Raw genomic sequence first — 15,712 nt, 5'->3', positions numbered from 1 at the left:
AGTTCTGGAGTCAGCTGTCCGAGCCCCAGGGCAGTGCTGGAAAGGAGAAGTCACAACTGCAGCATACAATAGCAGCAGATTTAGGATGCAGGTAATATCAAGGAGCTAATATTCTATGGGCTTAATTTATATCATGTGACATCTGCTGCCTATAAAGTTGTGGGACATTGTTCTACCAAAGGGTGCACCAGAATGGAGGGAAAAGGAGTGATGGAAGGGGAAGAACATAAACGTGAAAACAGGCAGCAATATGAGTTGCTAATATTATTTTCAGGACATAGGAAAGGAAGAATACTTCAGCTAAAGAATATGTCACACAGAATATTTTTGCAGAAAAAAAATTTGGACTAGGACAACTTAGAAAGTAAAGTTTGAACTTAAATAAGGGGAATCTATGGATGGATGGAAGATGGTGGAAAACTTCAGAGAATAGTTATTACTGATCTATTTGAAATAGTTTTTATAACCAAACTTTAACTATTTTCTGTTCTCAGCTTTTTAGCCCTTTTTAGTTTGAATGAACTGAAAAGGGCCTCCTACATTTATTTATTGGCTTCTTGGCATGTAAGCATCTCTCCTATTACTATTAGTGGGTTACTCTGTGTTTCTCTGTAAAGGCTCCTGTGTGGACTGGAGGCTGCACTCACAGGGTGAAGTTTCTTTCTCCAGCTAAAGGGGAACTTGCTGTCAATTCAGACTTTCTAAGTATTGTTCTCTGTAATTTTTTTTTTTAATTTAATTTTCAAATCCTTACTTTTCTTCTATTTTTTTCATAATTATTCTTCTCCTTGAAGTATACTGCACAGGCTGGGTTACAAAATTGGAAATGAATGTTGCCCAACAATTTTTCTGTTTTGTAAAATGGATGAACACATGGGCTGGAAACTTACTTATAAGCTAACATTACCCAGACTGAATTTTTGTTTTGGCTGGTTAATATTCCCTCAGGGTTTTGTCTTGTTCCCATCGCTACCAATGGGAAATCTCCCATTAAGTTAAAAGGGTCTTTAAAAAATTGTATTGAAACATGACATGATTATAAATGCTAGTAAAATTTCCAAGAGTGATCTTTCAATGGCCCTAAGAATTCAGGGCTGATCCACACCAACATGTGCTTTCTAAAAAAGGGCAATGCACTGAAATGTTGCAAAATCCTTCCCCATTTCCCATCCTCCTGATAGTTAAGAGAAGTGCGGAGTGCTTCTCAGGAAACAGGATGGATAGACGTCCATGGAGCACATGTGTTTGGTTAGGTTCCAGCACACGTTCAGGAGCTTTCTATAGATACCTTGAATGCTGGAGTCTGAGCGCCATCCCCGTTCCTGGGCTGAGATGCGAGCATTGGCAATGGCCTGGCCTCAGACTGGAACATGACCTGAGCGTGCACCAGGAAACCCGCGCCAGCAAAGAGGGAGCTGTCGTGCCTTCCAGTCTGTACAGTGAAGGAGGCAGGACTTCAGAGCACAACAGACTCACAGTGTAGACACAGACATATAACAGCAAGCCAACGCAGTGCTTTAGCTTCTCTTTTTGTCTATTCTAATGTGCACTGTCTGCTAGCATTTCTGGTCACTTCTGAAGTTTCTACTTGTTTCTGATTTACTGTTACTACTTAGAATGCTTATGATTTTGGAAACTTTACTTATTAGTATTACTTATTTCTCTTGCATATCAAAGCACTTCATAAACAGGAAGAGCCTAATTCATTGTTACCCACACATCAAAGTTTGGGTAAAAAGGGACAGCACAACTAGAACTTAGTTGTCAAATGTGTGTGTGTGAAGGTACTGTAGGAAAATATCACTGTGCTGCTTTGCTGGTTATCATTCAAGGATATAGGAAAATATCTTAAAGCTTCCTGGGATCACAGAATAAACCACTGTAAGAGCCAATATACAGCTGAAGAATTTTTATTTCCTGTGACTGACAGTTCTTTACAAATTAACATCTTAGCCAAATGTTCAGCTAACATCAATCACCGTATCTTCCCAGAAGCCAATTTACACCACCTTACAGTAGATGAAGATAGCTGTAGGATATCATAAAGATAAAAGACACACTGATCTAAAAAGTCCTTTCACCATATCAGGCTGTTGTGAAGAAAATCATTGCCAGAGCCCCTCTTTTTGAATTTAAATTAGTTCCATAGTATTTTTTAACAACTTTGTTTCGGTTTCTTCATAATGCAGTGGTCTGTGGCCTTGGGGTTCTTGTGCTCTACCATCTTGGTTCCCCAAAACTGAAAACCCTGGCACATTGGGTAAGAGCTCATTAAATAGAGAAATTTAGGAATGCATATTATCAAATTATAACTTCTATGAGACATTCCTGTGACATTTGTCACTTTTAAAAAAATGTCAGAAGTTATGTAGAGCAAAAACTGTAAACCTCTCTAATCGCTTCTGCTTAAGTCTCCTGTGGGTCTGACAGAGTCAAGATTTCTTGTACAGACATGCATAGAGCGGAGCACTGGGCAACAGAGAAGGAAGAGCTCTGAGTGAACAGCGGATCTGTTGCTTTCCACATCCAGCCCAAATAGGAAGTTCTTCGGTCCATCCTGAAGAACCTCAAAGTTACAAAAGCGTATATTTAACATTATGAAATGAAACTCCAGTGGGAAGAATATTGGGTGTGCATGGTCATCAGATACTATAATTTCAAAGGAGAAAGATCCACAAATACTAATGTCAATTGTGTCCTAACATTCAACTGACCAAATATGTAGCGTTTTTACTGCCATGGACTAAAAGTGCCAAGAATTAATATTTTGGCTTCCAGTTAAAGAAAGGGGCACTTACGACTTGCTGACTCCACTGTATTTATACTCTTAGTTAAAGTTGAGGCTAAGCACATGCTTCAATGCTCCAATGAATTAGTGATATTTTTTAAAAGAAATAAGTAATTATTTCAGCAAAATTAACAATTTATATATTTCCATTCATAGCCAGTTATTTGCAGCAAATGTAAATCTAATGTGACATTTTGAGTATAGCACTTAAGTTAAAAGTTTGTGGCTGATAATCATTGCCCAGATTACTAATACTAGATATTAGTTTAATTTTCTACAATTTTAGGAAAGTGTCAACCCAACAGTATTATGGTCTGCAACCATCCTAATATTTATGTCCACCAAATTTTTAGTGGACTAGTTTTTGGGGATTTTTTTCCCCCCAAAGTGAGTTAATCTTACTTATTTGCTTCAAAATATTAATGCTAATTTTCTTTGCCAGTTAATTTGGGGGTAGAAAATATAACTTGGGCTCAGTCCCCTTTGTTTGATAATTTAATACCGATATTACTAACGTTATTAGTTTTACTGGTAAATCAAGGAGCAAGTTGCTGGAATCCAGCTGTGACCCCAGGGCAGGAACTTTCTGCCGGCTGTCACCTTCTGACAGTTCGGGCTGTTAATTACCTCCAACAGTTGGAGCACAAGCACCTCTCTGTCTGCCAGCTGGCAGCCTCCGCCTCACACTGGCAGCCTGAGAAGATTTAAAACCTGTAACAAAAGGCTGCTATGTAAACAGTTTATTGTATAATACACAATGGCAGCAGTAGACCCACATCAGGAATCAAAGGTAGCCTCTGCACTCATGAGTAGTTAAGACTGGAAATGATGCAAGTCCCTGCTTGCCTTTTTCTGTCAGTCAACAGACAAAACCTGAAGTCCAAAGTGAAACAGTACGAGCTAAGGCTTCTCCGACTCTGAATACTGGGATCTAAGCGTCTGAATTGTTGCGGTACCATTGAACTATACCAATTACTCTAACATGTGAAAATAACACAGGAAGGCCTTAATTGCCTGGTGACATGCCAGCCACCAGCCAAGAGGAACTGCAAAAATCATCTTTGAGGTTTTCTTCTCAGAAAACGAATGCAGGCTTCATGAGCATGTTCTCAGGTCCCCATGAGTCCTTAAAGTGACACAAATGTCCTCTGGAGCTTTAGCTGATATATATCAAGGAAAGAGCTCACGGTTACACTTTTGAAGGAGCAGTGTTGCCATGCTGTATGTAAAACTTGTGAGCTGCTCGAAAGGTGTGAGAAGTAGGTTCGTTATTCCAAATTCATGAAAGGATTTCGATATGGCCATAACTGCTCAGAGCGTGCAGCTAAACCAGTGCCGGAGGCAGGCAATGGGAAATGCCCAAGTGGCTTGCATTTCAGCTTCTGGAAGAAGTTATTTCCTGTCTTTACTTGCCAATCATTTAAGTTTAGAAAACTGAACCACCATAAACAAGGGCCAAAGAAGGTACCCAAACCCTTTTGTTAGCTTCAGCTGAGTGGTTAGGGCACTTGCCGAGAGGCAGAGCTGGATTGTCATCCATCCCAAGCCTGAGAAGGTTTGAGTCCCCATCTCTCTTTTGCCTGGAGAGCAGCCTGATAATTTCCAGGCGAACATGGGCCGCCGGAGACCTAGAATTGCAAAACTGATGAAATCAAACAGAGCAAGGAGGAGCATAACTATGGACCAGGATGAGACAGCCTTCCCTGGCAGGGACGTGTTCTGGATCGCATCCCTATTCTCTGTAATGCTCAAGTATTTTATGTGCTGGCTGCTTGGTGCAATAAGCACAGCATTTCTGTAACAGAAATTTGTGGAGTTTTACAGTCCTGAGGTAACAACAAAATCATGAGTTATCTCACAATTTCCAATTGTATGTATATAAATTTAAATCAAGTAAATATAGGTAAGGAATATTTCCTACTATTAGGTTTGCATATCCGATTTAAGAGTGTTCACACATCTGCTATCTCTCTATCATACTTAGGTAAAGGATATTAATACTGGTGGTAAGCCAGATCTTCCTGGGGCCTTTAAATGGTATCATTAGAACAGCTGAAATCATTCTTTAACTGTAAGAAGCAAGTGGAGCAGTAAACTTTGCATTTCAGAATAGGAAATAAGTGAAAAAGAGATTTGTAATGAAATTATTGCTGTGGAAATGTTTTTGAGTGGTCATTACAGAACATCCTTTCTCTCTCTGTCTCTGTCTTACTAGGTTTTTACTCAGAGACAAAATAATCTGTTCATGCCTTGGTATAAATATTATTTCTTACATGGAAATGAAATTTCATGTCAGTGATACATTTTCCATAGATGTCACAATATTGTTTATTAAATTTATTCTAAGAAATATTGCAGTTTATGTCCTTTGAAATGACTCCTAGAGAAAAGGAACAACTCTTGGCTTAGAGAAAAAAGTTACTATTGAACTAGCGAGCCCTAGGGATTTCTACAGTAGAAGTGAGCCTGAGTTCCCTTATGTAGATACAGTTCCCAGTATTTTCAAGTATTTCACCTAGCTCATTTTTTAGATAGTCTTCAGTACAGAGTTTGCTTTTGAACATATTTCAGATCGTGCGTGGAAACAGCTCTACCTCCTCCATCCCTTGCAGACAAAGGGACGTTGGAAGCAGAATAAAGCTGTTCAGGAACAGGGGAGGCTGCACTATCAGCTTTGCAAAAATTAACAATAGCAGCCCAAGTACCACCTGCCTGGTCTGCTGACTTCTAAATGAGTCTAAGCTTCCCAGGCCAGAGATGTCCATGTTATTTTTAAAACGGAAACATCTGGGAATGGCTTTTATATCACTACGGAGCATGCAATTTCGCTCCTATACTTGCAATTTGTGTATTCCTGACAGCCGTTTCAAAGCTACAAGCTTAATGAGGCTTAATCTCACAATATCCATTTAGAACAAATGGCTCCTGAGGTAGGATGTACCAAATTGTGGTTTTGGCTACAATGGAGTTTCCCAGTATTTGCACCAGTACAAACAGGAGCAAAGTTTGGTCCAGTGACTTCAATGCATAACACTGGAAGGATTCCTAAAATGTATATGTATTCTGAAGTTTGAAATTTAATGTACAAGAAAGACAAAGGTAACTTTAAATCAGTGTTTTATATGGTTTATACACATGAAGCATTGCTTATAAATTCTTTGTGCATTACTATTGCAGGATGCTTTGCAAATGATGCCCAGAAATGCAACCAATTGCCAATATAAAGAAAGCCTGCCTTCACCACTAGCTGAGCCAAAGCAAGGTCCATTTCTTTGCATTCTCCTCTCTAAAGTTGTGGCAAACCTTTTGACAGTTCCCATTCCTGCAGGCAATTCCCCTCTCTTGTGGTTAACTGCTTCACTGCTGGCCCAGCAGTCACATCTGCCCTGTGTTGCCATATCACACCGATGCTGCCTTGAAGCCGGGGAAATGTCAGCAAGACATACCTGGTATCTATCACCAGCAGTCAAGCTATCAGATAACTGACTGGAACCAAGCCATTTTAAAGTAAATTTACAAAATTTTCTATGGTTTTCACAGATCAGAAGCACCCTGATAGTATTGCGGTTTTTTTTCATTTGAATAAACTTCTATTTTATTTGGCAGTTAAAATAGCAAATATAGAAATATGTCAGCATGTTTTTTTTAATCATATTTTAACGTATTATTTAACATATTTTCTAGAAAGGACATGTTTTAGCAAATCTATTGTCTTCTAGACATTTTACTTGTAATAATCATTAAAATACAATTTCTTTTGCTTGAAGATTTTTGTATTCCCCTCTCCTTTCCAAAATATATTTAATTTGATTTCTGCTAGAATGTTTCTACTAGAAAATCTTTATGGTCAGTTAGGCTGTTTCATTATTTCATTGGAAAAACTCATAGTATTTTACTAATTACATCCCCCCCCCCCCCCCCCCCCCCCCGATCTCATGGTCTATTTCACAGATACAGTGCTGGGTTTTTAAGATGCTCTGATATTTGAGCTCTTTCAAATTGCTTAAAATTTCAAGTTTCACATTTTCATTCACATAATTTATTTTTTGTTTGAGGGTTGTTTTTTTAATGATGGCAACCCCCGGTCTCCATTCCTTCTTTGTGCCCTGTGTTCCTATCATCAGCTGTATCTTTGCACAGATGTTACCTATTTGCTATATTCCTGATCACTTCATGTGGCTAATTTTATGCGTGTGAGTGGTCCCATCTAACTCAGTTGCTTTGCTGAAGTGCATCACGGCATTGCTAATGACGCAGAACCGTGAGTGCAGGGAGCGCGCGTGTTCCTTGGCACGCACTGTCCGAAGCCCATCATAACCTGTTGAGTGACAGCCCTGCAAGGTGAATGAGCCTGGTGGCCTGATGGTCCTGTCTGATCAAGACATAAAATTCTGCACTCGAGATTGGAGGAGATGTGGCCTGCGGGGGAGGGATCCCTTAATTTCCCTTTTTGTGATTTCCAGCACCATAGAGCAGAGGGAAGTGAAGGAGAGAGAGGTTCAGGAGGAAGAGGCATTGCTCAGGCTTTCTTTGATCTGCTCCAGGTGAAGCTTTTCTGACCCAGGCACAGCAGATCAAAGAAAGAAGCCAGAATACAGAGCACTCGAGTATTTCATGGCAAGAAAATACTGCCACAAAAGTGCCCCTTTTTTATTTTGGAAATGTGCTCACCTTGCATATAACCTGTCATGGCACTTATTACTAAAACCAGATGATCACAAACTATCGATTATTTTATATACCTCCGTCAGGAAGGCATTAGCTATATAGTGTCTCAGATAAAAAAACCTGTGACTGGTACACGTAGAGTGCAATAAAACCAGCAGAAACAAATGATAATAAATTGCACATCTATTTTCTTTCTAAAAATATCTTTGCTTAAAGAGATTCTCATTTCAAATCTTCAGTAATCCAGTGATTAGTAGAAGACTTCCTTTGGTCGTTAGTAAACCCTGCCTGTCTTAATAATTCAGTCGGAGGCGGCAAACAAGCTGATGTATTACCATCTTCTTCAATTTGCAGTACTGAGTAGTCTTTAAAAAGTAGAGCAGTATGACTGAATAAGGCCTAAATCCTGGTCGCAGTATTCCACTAAGCTATGTGCTGCATGCTTTATAGCCATAATTAGATAACTTTCTAGCAAGGACATATCCTTATAATTAACTTCCCGCACTGTGAGCAGTCCCACTGATCTCCATCGACCTTGTCGGCATTTCTCACAATGCTTGCACGTCACGTGTGGGACCTGCCTTTGGCACCAGCCACAGGAACAACCCCTTGCTGAAAAGTCACAATAGCCTTGCTTATGTGGTTTGCCGGTTATTTTTTCATGCCTGGAGCTAATGGGCAACACCAGCAGCAGGACTGAGTGCTGGTTCCCCTCCGAGTCAGAGAGAAGGATGCCATCTACTGAGGCACTCGCATCCTGTCCTGCAATACACAGGCTTTTCTGGAAAACCTCTCCGCTGTGTGCCAAGCTGGAAAGCTCGTAAGACCAAAGTAAATCCACGAATTTGATGAAACTCATTAAAAGGAGCGTTTCGGGGAGAGCTGCGTTTGTTCAAATTACTATGATATTCCATTTGCTCTGTGCTAAGTACGAGTGAGAAGCTTTATGATGAACAGGGATCTGACGCAAAAGATCATTTTGGCACATATGCTTTAAAATAACAAAAATCATTACAAAACCCTGCCATTTCCACTGTTATAGGATGTGATGAATCAAATAGTTATCATGTAGTCATTTCGGTTGTTAACTCTTAATTTACTCTGTGTATTTTTATGGAATCTGGAGTTTCTATTAAGCTTTTGTTAAAATCCACTTCATGCTGATGGTTATACAGTGAATTATCATTTTATGCCATGCATGGAACCTCATACCCATTATCCTGAAAATAGATTACAGAACTATTTCTGCTAATACTTTTATCTGATACTACAAAATCCATCACTGGGACATTTAGTATAATGAGGGTCAAAAATAAACAGCATATTTTCCTCTTGCAAGAACATTTTTGAAAGTTGTCTTCGAGTACTTTGGTTGGTATGTTTGTTTCAAAAGCCAGATCTGTATTTTGCAGAACAGACTAGTTTCATTATCTGTTGGTATCTGTCTTCTTTAATGAGAAAAGGGCACTAAAGACACTAGAGAGACAGAGCAAATACCTTTATATGTGACTGTGAGTAAATCACAGGCTGTGTGTAAGCCCAACACATGCTTTCTGTTCATAATCCACAGGGGAGTGTACTAATCATGTGTTTTTACTACAGCTCTATGTATCCAAACATTTGACCAGGTAAAATTATTGGAGATGTCAGGGAAAAAGATATATTTGCTGTTCTTACTTTCACCTCATCTTAGAACATAAAACCCTGTAAATAAAAGCTAATCTTGGCAAATCATGCAGAAAAAGTCAAAATCAAGTTGTCAAACTAATAAACAGTTCGATACAGCTGACAGGTTTCTTTGTTACAAAATAATATACACATGTCAGCTGTAAAAAAGATAGGCTGAGACCTAAATGTACTGTTTTTGAAACAACAAGTATGAAAAGTTCTTGTTCTCAGGATCCTATACAACTGAGCTATGATAAAGTTCAAAAGGAATTTTTGATGTTTTTTTTTCCTAAATATTTTTCATCAGCCTACCCTGATCTAACAATTTATTGCAGTCTGATAGACAGCAAAAGCAGAGAGGAGCATTGGCCAATAGCTGTACTGGCTTTCGGGGATTTTTTTTCTTTTATCAGTGAATGACAGTTGTGATTGGAAATAGTTCAGACTTATGCTGTTTGTGTCTTTGTCATTCTTACCACCAGATTATGAAATAAATGTAGGTTCTCAAATGCAGATGTAAATGCCATGACTGTGTTTGGCGTAAAGAAGTATTTGTAGCAGATCAAATTGTTCTCTGATGTTTTTGGACAGATTTTACAATCAACAGGTTAAGTTAACCGGAGTTGTGAATTATATTTGAATGGTATTTATAAACAAGAGTCAAATTTATGCATGCAGGAGGATATTGAGAAGTTTGAATAACACTGTCAACATGTCTACTACCAATACGGTCTTCCTCCTCCCCTTTACTACTCACTGGTAGGATTCTTTTTTCAAGATATATGTCTCTAACCAGGTATGTGTGGCTTGATTTAAGCTTCCAAATAAAACAGAGCGCTGTAGTTGTTATTCCAGAGGTCACCCGCTGGTAAAAGTACTTTTTTTCCTGATTTTCCTAGTGTATTGCCACTTCTTTAATGCAGCTAAACAGTGTTCAAAATATTTAAAGCCAGGTTCATGTTTCTGAATATGTGCCTGGGGAATACCAATTTAATTTAGAAGCAGTATGGCTTAAGTGTTTCTTGGTGTTTGATATCATCACCTATGATTTTGCAATAGGTGACTGAATACTCTTTTCTGAAAGAGCATTGGAGAAATAGGAGTTGAGCATATCTGTTAAAAACTTTTAGTGGATTCTTTTTCATACTTATTTTTGTATTATTGTAGATTACAGAGTTTCTGAGCTCCCTGAGGCCCTGTTGTGACAGTCACTGAACAGAAATGCAACAAAAGGCAGTACCTATTCAATGCACCTTATAATGATTTGTTGGGGTTTTTTTTTTAGCACTGCCTGCACCAAAATTGTGAAGAGCCATCACAGATTTAATGCAGTCTGTCTGGGTTACCTCTAGAAGAAGATGTCAAGATACCATAGTCTGGCCATTACCAAATGATATTTTTAATAAATTGCTTTAAAGTTGTTGATAAGCAGAAAATAATCAAGAAAATATTGTCCTCACATTTCCTAGTTAAACGTGAACAGTATGCATGTGAACTTTGTGGCCTATTGCATGCATGGAGGGCAATGAATCATGAACTCCAGTATTTTAACTCCGGCTTTTATATTCAGTCATTGTTTGGTTTTGGGCACAGAATTGAGGCACTCCATACTTTACTTTTTGTATATTTAAGAAAAGGGAGAGATGGCAACAGCATACTTACCCACCTCCCCTTTTAAGGGATGATCAGTTAATGCTGCTATAACACTTTGAAGATAGGCTTTCCAGAACTTAAATATGATTAGGCATTTATACAGATAATAAAACATCCATACTTACCTAGGATAAGATACGGGGGATTTAAAATACTCAAGCTTCCTGGCATAACTAACTGCTTGAGATTAGGAAGGAAACCTTTCCTACAGGCAGGTTATTACTCAAGGTATTACTTTTGGTGGTTATGGGGTAGCTTACATGTTTCTTTGAAGCATCACACACTGTTGGCTGGAGCAGGATACTAGGTTAAACAAACTGCTCGCCTCAATGAGAATGGCAGGTCTCAGTCTTCTGTGTTTCTAGATCCTCCCTGGCTCGTGGAAATGAACCCTTTTGCTTCTACGTGCCTCAGTAAGATGCACAACGTACCTGGCTATGGCTACACCATATGGCTAAGACATGTCCCACCTCATCAAGCCCTCAGGTATTTCAGTTTTTCACATTTGTTATATGAAATTTTAAAGCTTGTGGTTCTGATTTGGTTCAGTGGACATAATTCAAATAAGAAGAGCCTTATTAATTAAAAACTCGTAAAGCAACCCAGGTCCCTTTGACTGAACTAGAGAGTAATTAAACGAACAATTGTGGTGACAGATTTGGAGTTGGGTCATCTCCACTGATAGAACCAGAACAGCACATCTGAGTATCCCGCTGGTATACCCCAACTCTCCTCTAGCCATTGCCTACCCATTTCGGTGCGTGGGTTAAACCCCAGCAGGTTGGCAGAGAAGTCCTTAGGTCACCTTGTGTCACTGACTGCAATGCCTGTGAGCTGGTCACTTGCCATCGTGGTGCTGGAGTAGGCAATGCAGAATCTGTTTGAAAGTGGTTTGCTAAGATGTACTGAAATAGTAAAATTGCTGCCAGAATAAAGTCCTTTGTTGGATATTTCAAGCAAAAGCAAAAATAAAGCAATAGATATGGGCTTACTACTAATAAATAAGAACATTCCTCCCTGAGAAAATGCTGCTTGCAGCTTTGCCTTTGTATTTTTAAATACACACAACTACATGCAGTGTGTGTGTGGTATGTGTGCGTGTGTTTGTGTAATAACTAGCTTAAATTCAAGCCTGATTATTTTTTTAAACTCGCTTATCAGACAACATGTCTCATTTAATTTTTATTCAGTTTGTAGTTTCTGTTTTACTGACTTATTATATTCTTCAAGTTCACTGGATATTTCTCTCTCTTCACCCTTTTTTTCCCTTTTGTTATATACTTTTTATATATAAATATATATATACACACACACAGAGAGCAAAATGATCACTCATGAGAAATCTTGAAGCCCTTTTCCTTCCCTAAACAGCAACAAGAGATTTACATTTATAAATAGGGAGCCGGGGGCTGGGAGGCAGAATGTTAACACACGACAGCAGTGAAGTTACACAGATAAATTTTTCAGTTCTTTTATCTAGTAAACATCCTAATGATCAACATCAAAGGCTGAAGAAAGAAGCCGTTCTTCTCTTTTGTGCCAGATTGAGAAAGAGTGGGCTCTTTTACATCTCATATGGGAGATATGAGGAGCCTTTGAATGGATCATTGCTTTTTATGAGTAGTAATGAGGTGAGAAGTATTCTAGTGTGTGGCACAGGCCTTCATTAAAAGCGTGAAACAGAATGGCTTGTGGTTAAAAGGAGTAATTTGTTCTAACATACTTGCTAAATTGTGCTGTAACCATGCCAGGTCACTGGACTACATTTTCCATAGGATTCCCGAATGCATTTGTGTGTAATTATTCTGCCTGTACGGAGTTCAGGGATTTTTCCAATGGCTTGTGCTAACTAGTTGACAACATTCATTCCTTTACTGGAAACTTCTCTAAATGTTGTATTTTAAGAGGTGTGGAAGAGCCCAGATTCTGTTGCTCAAGCCTATATTTCCTCAAAAGAATAAGAACCAGCAAAACAACATAAAATAAGCGTAACTGATCTGAAGGTCTTACTAACACAATGAAAAAGTCGGAAAACCATCCCCACAGTCTCCGTCCTCAGTCTGCCAGGATTTTATCAGAGAGGTCCATGCAAACAGAAGGCAGCTAAGCTGCTATATACTGCTGTCTCTTACAGTAGCATTTTTGAGCAGCCTGGCTTCCTAAAACACTGCTCAGCCACTCCTCACATCACAGCCGATGGCAAGCAGTGATGGTCGTCACTTTGGAGAATCAGCCACTTGTATTCTGGTGCTGCTGAGAAACATGATAATAATTATGCAGCAGCACAGATAACACAATGCCCAAATGCATTTCCAAGTTCTCATGCCTGTCATGCTTGAAGAGAGGAAACTTAAATTATATGTGCAGTACAAATTTCTGCCCGAGTAATTTTTTTCAGAGGACAGAAAGAGGTATGGTCCCTGGGAACCACACTCTTGAACTGTGAAGAACTGGAATAAATTACACTGGCAAAGGAATAGTTTTTCCAGCACAGGTTATACGCACAATAGGAGTCCTTTTGTCAGCAAAACACTCATAGCATCCAGATCTGACCTTTAGGCATCAAAACCATGCAATCTGCTGAGGATTATGCGTCCAGTCAGCGACAGAATAAGGAAGAGAATGCAGACTGCAGCCTTCCCCTGCTCCAGTCACCGCATCGCACCGCCGCTCTGCTCTCTAAACATTTCTCTGTTCCCAGCACTGACAGAGAAACTGCCTTCAATCCTTGCCATGCAAAAAAAATGGCAGGTCTGAGTTTTACGCTTGAGCCAACGTAGGAGTAACAGCAGATCAGGAGATTTTCTATGAAGCTTCTTTAAAAGGAAGTGCTAATTTATCTAAATAAAAAATGCAGAAATGATCGGCTTCAATTTATGTCTTTTAAAACAAGAAAAAAAGTGAGGGAAAATCAAAATAGACAATATGTCTGGGTTTTTTAAATTTGTCCTCATTTTAGGACAAATAGCAATATCTAAGAAGAATAAATATCTTACCAAAATATTTTAATTAACTCAAGCCAAGCTTTTGTTTGAAATGCACATTGATGAAAATTTATGAGATTTCAACTTTTTGCCCTGAGTCAGAGCAGGAAAATGTTTGAAATCTCAAAACCATCTCACTCCTAGCTTTGAACTAAGGGAAGAGATGGGACTCTGTGTGTGTGTGCGCGCACGTGCGCGCGTGTGTGTTTGGCAGCAATTAAAATATGAGAGCTGTGCTTAGGGCCATATGCTTCCTCAGAAACTGATAAAAGTTGCATGTGTATAACTCATGGAAAATTTGTCCCATAATATTAAGACAGCTGAGTTAAGTACAGTTGTTTCTTTAAATCAGCTTACTATTTCTTCCTGTACAGATCAGGACAGGCTAGTCCACTTTAACCTATTTAGAGGAATGAAAAAATAGAGAGACTTTTGTGAAGAACACATGAAATCCAGTCTTATTACCATTTGTCTTCTGAGCGTCAGACACTTAGAAACCTGAGAAACAGATGAATTAATTTCTCCACATATTTTCCAGCCATATTGTGAAATATGGAAGACTTCAATGTTTTATGTTCATCAGTAAGTGCTGGGGTCATTCCTCATAATTGTATTCACAAAGTTCTGTTTTAAAATGTTAGTGACAATGGTTTAAATTGCTTATTTCAAGGATGTTAAAAAAAAAAATAGAATAAAGCTGAGAAGTACAGTCTGGTTTACTTAAACGGCCACTCCCCCAAAAGTGTACGTATAAATATGAGTGTGTGTGTATGTATCTATGTTAGTATAGTGTATATATATACACACACATATATAATCACATAATGTATATACATTACATTGTTTGAACAAGCAACAAAATACAATGTTAGATTTTCCTATGTGTTAGCTTGTTTTTCCTAGTTTTTCAGGCAGAGAGGTTAAGTGACGGGACAAAGGTTGGGCAGTATGTCAATAGACTTCTGTATATCGTAAGAGTCCAACCAGCGACTATATTTTCTCCCTGAGTACAAGCGAGGAAACTTATCTGGGTTCTTACAACAGTGGGGTGAACTCAGGTTGTTGTGAAGGTTTCAAAGAATGCCTCTGACAAATGTCAGCTCCTTGCTTATTGGGAAGATCTGAATGTCCTGGCATTGAAAGATCTTCATGGGATGAATAACAAGATAAGTACGTCTTCAAGCCAGATTAATCAGAATGCTTACATCCATACACTCTGACGTTATAGTATTAATAGAAATTGTCAGTTGTCGTGTGTTATGAATCGCAACTTCCAACATACATTTTGGCCCTGATGCCTTCTCTATAGTTTTAAATAGTGTATGAAATGAGATCTTTTTATTGATGTCCTGGAATTTAGGTCTGCAAAGCCAGGTTGGCCACCATAGAGTTTGTGCTGCAAGTACAATTAAAATGCATTTTAAACCAAAACTGACTTGAATATAAAGTTACTAGGCTGCCAGTGTTGCCTGACCTTCCCCTTTCTCCCATTTCAGCTGCAGACTGGCTTTGAAACCATTTGTTTGAAATAGTTTATTCCATGAATAATTGCTTAATTGGTAATTGCTTAAAAGGGGGAGAAAATAAAGATGAACAAATCAAAATCACTTGAGGCTAATTGGGGAACAGGAAATGCAATACTCCATAGATATGGCTTACAGAAGGCAGAATCCTGACCATACTTTGGAGCTCTGGAGCCAAGTTTACCCATGGAAGATATGAAGACCTAGAAAATGTTGGTCCCAATCCTGGCCTGATCTTCCAGACAGTATTCCAATATATTTTTGTTTCACGGAAACTAAGGTTTTTAAGTTTGCAAAGGACTCTCAGATTCTGATAAGAGGACTGTAAATGCTGCTATTAATGCCTTCTTTATTAGCAATTATTAAAAAAGTAGGAATACAAGCATTGTAAAGAGAGTGAGTCTTGCCCCGTGCCTCAGTTTCTCTTT

This window comes from Aptenodytes patagonicus, chromosome 4, assembly GCF_965638725.1.
Source record: "Aptenodytes patagonicus chromosome 4, bAptPat1.pri.cur, whole genome shotgun sequence".
In the NCBI taxonomy this organism is placed as follows: domain Eukaryota; kingdom Metazoa; phylum Chordata; class Aves; order Sphenisciformes; family Spheniscidae; genus Aptenodytes; species Aptenodytes patagonicus.
Note: the sequence above shows the minus strand (reverse complement) of the source record.